Source organism: Mesoplodon bidens (assembly GCF_964165515.1).
Source record: "Mesoplodon bidens genome assembly, chromosome: 1".
Lineage (NCBI taxonomy): Eukaryota > Metazoa > Chordata > Mammalia > Artiodactyla > Ziphiidae > Mesoplodon > Mesoplodon bidens.
In genome coordinates, this window is record NC_138176.1 from 182,129,491 (window position 1) to 182,132,140 (window position 2,650).

At 47.2% G+C, this 2,650-nt stretch overlaps 1 pseudogene across 1 annotated transcript; it reads right to left on the reverse strand.

Moving 5' to 3' along the window:
• Positions 1-548: 548 nt before the first annotated feature.
• Positions 549-2,207, reverse strand: LOC308619873 (ubiquitin carboxyl-terminal hydrolase 48-like; annotated as a pseudogene). Its single transcript has 2 exons — positions 1,475-2,207; positions 549-1,258 (listed from the first exon to the last, which is right to left on the reverse strand). The product of its transcript is annotated as a ubiquitin carboxyl-terminal hydrolase 48-like (transcript).
• Between the last annotated feature and the right edge of the window lie 443 nt (positions 2,208-2,650).

A 2,650-nucleotide genomic window follows, 5' to 3' on the forward strand; every position in this document is an offset into this window, starting at 1 on the left:
CCTGGCGTCAAGTCGCTCTCACTCCTGCTTTGGCAGTCGTGCCTTTACCCTGAGCTTCTTCATGAGGTGAGCGCTCCCTGAGGCAATGTGCCCAGGTAAACTTTTTTCTCAGATCTTCAGCAATAAAGAAGAGGATGCCTTAGGAAGTGACAGAATGACTGCAGATGTATAGGCACCAAGAGTGAGATCACAAAACAAGTTTGTGCTGCTCCTGGTGACACCTGATTCACAGGTGCTCAATAAATGGCCGTTACTTTCACTAGTCTGTAAATTCACTAGGGCTCCTTGGTTTCTTTCTTGGGTAGCCACAACAGAGGTCTGTCTGCATGCTCTGCAATCTTTGCACAACCAGGGATGTGGGGTGACTGCACCCCATGTGCCACATCCACGTGGCAAGCTACATCCATTACACTACCCTAGCCTCCCCCACCCCGAGACTTCCCACAAGGCTCTAAACCAGGCCTTAGTCAGGCCCTGAGAGATAAGGTTGTGAGGGTGCCCACCTGGAGCTAGTAGCTCAGATTGGGCACCGACTGTCCCAGAAGATCTTACAGACCAGCTCCAGCAGGTAACCTTTGGTACAGCTCCTTAACTTCTTCATGCTTTGCTTTTCCTTTATCCACACTTTGCTTACACATCTTGGCCATTTCAATACACAACTCCTCAAATTTGGAATTATCCCGATCTACCAGCTCTTGAAGAAAGGCTGGTACCTGAATAGGTATGTTGGGTTTTTCTTGAGTTTGCAGTCTATAAACCAACAGGTATGCATTTCGAGAGCAGTGAGTTCCTTTGCCACACTTGGGTATACATGTCTGGGATTTAGAAGGTTCTACTAGATCTTCCTCAGTCCCTAGTTGTAATTTCTTTCCCTCCATCTTTTCTATGTCTTCGTCGTTAAACTTATACCATTCACCAGACTGTGGATCTTTCACATGGGCAATGTAGTGACCAGAATAAACGCTCACTTCTTTGTGTATGAGGACTGCACTATGTTCATACACATAGGACCCACCTTTGTGTTCCACATAAGGCTCCATATCCAAAATTTCTGAGAAGCCAATGTAGTTATTCAGCTTTTTCTTATGTCCAGTTTGCCTGTCAAAGACAAAACACATTAGCTGTAAGTTCAGAGTACAAGGAAGACTAAGGAGTCGGATCTTCCTTGTTGCATTCTGTTTGCTTTGACAGTTTTCACAAATGTACTGATTGTCTCCTAATTTTTCTTCCTTCAAAAATTCTGAGATACAGGGCTTTCCTGGTGGCGCAGTGGTTGAGAGTCCGCCTGCCGTTGCAGGGGACACGGGTTCATGCCCCGGTCCAGGAAGATCCCACATGCCGCGGAGCGGCTGGGCCCGTGAGCCATGGCCACTGAGCCTGCGCGTCCGGAGCCTGTGCTCCACAACGGGAGAGGCCACAGCAGTGAGAGGCCCGTGTACCGCAAAAAAAAAAAAAAAAAAAAATTCCAAGATACAATCTGTTAACTGTTTGTGGCCTTGGATATTTAACTCCAGTTGATAAAACTTTGATAAAAGCTTAGATTCTCTGCATCACTGAGTGCAGACAGTTACATAAGCTTATTCCCCACAGAACTGCTGTTGAACAGTGTTCCTCACATCGGGATTCTTTTGTTTAGACAAAGTATCTTCCAAAAGATACATAAAGAGCTTTGAAAATTCTTGGGCATCCTGCTGCTGCCCTGTGTCCAAGCCCAAAGTTTTAACAAATCCCGATGGATCAATGTAGCACCTATTACTGATTTACAACAAGGCAGATAAGTACTGGAGATGCTCACAAATCTCTTGAGGCTCATCCTTCTCTGCTTGGATACCACCTCCCATCATGTAGTCACTATAGGTGCTTGGACATAAGTAGAGCCCCTGCAGAAGCTCCAGGTTAAGAAACCACACTTGAAAAAATGTGTTGACATACCAAGTAACTCCCAGGTTAGTGAGGCCCACAGATGAGCTCTTTTATCTCCTCTCATAGTTGAGGTCGTCAGTGTTATGAAAACTGTTTTCATCTATTTCTCCTAACCAAATGTGCTCACCGATCCCAACCAAGCAATTCGGGTTTCCTTTGCAGTTTCGTCTGCTCACGCCGAGGATGCAGGGCTCCAGCCAGATGTGCTACTGCGACACCTCCTCGGGCCCCACCGTCTCCGCCCAGCGCCAGGCCACCTTCTCCAGCTGCAGCCGCGGGGCCATGGCCTTGGCCCGAGGAGTGCCTCCTGAGCCTGGCGCTGCTGCTGTCGACGCCCAAATGGGCTCCGCCACCGGCGCTGCTGGGGAAGCAGCGTCTCAGCCCCTGTCCAGGATAGCGTCCTGCACACCACTAGTCTTCCAAGCCAGCCGAAAACTTCTGATTTGATAAAGTTAGATGAATTTTTTGAGCTGCAATAATATCCTTTTTATTCTCCCCTAACGGAATTCATGTTAGATTTACAAGGCCTATTTCTATTGCTGGCTGACAACTTTGTCTTGCCAACTCACGGTAACATGAGCATTTGCATTTAAAGCCTGTGTCTACTTTAAGTAGCTCCCAAGTCAAATTCTAGGACCTCTTACTCCGCTGAGGTTTCCCTCCTTTTTTTATTTCTAAGGTGATCTAAGCTTAAGGGACCTTGGATATTTTCCTGGCATTCTGAGAC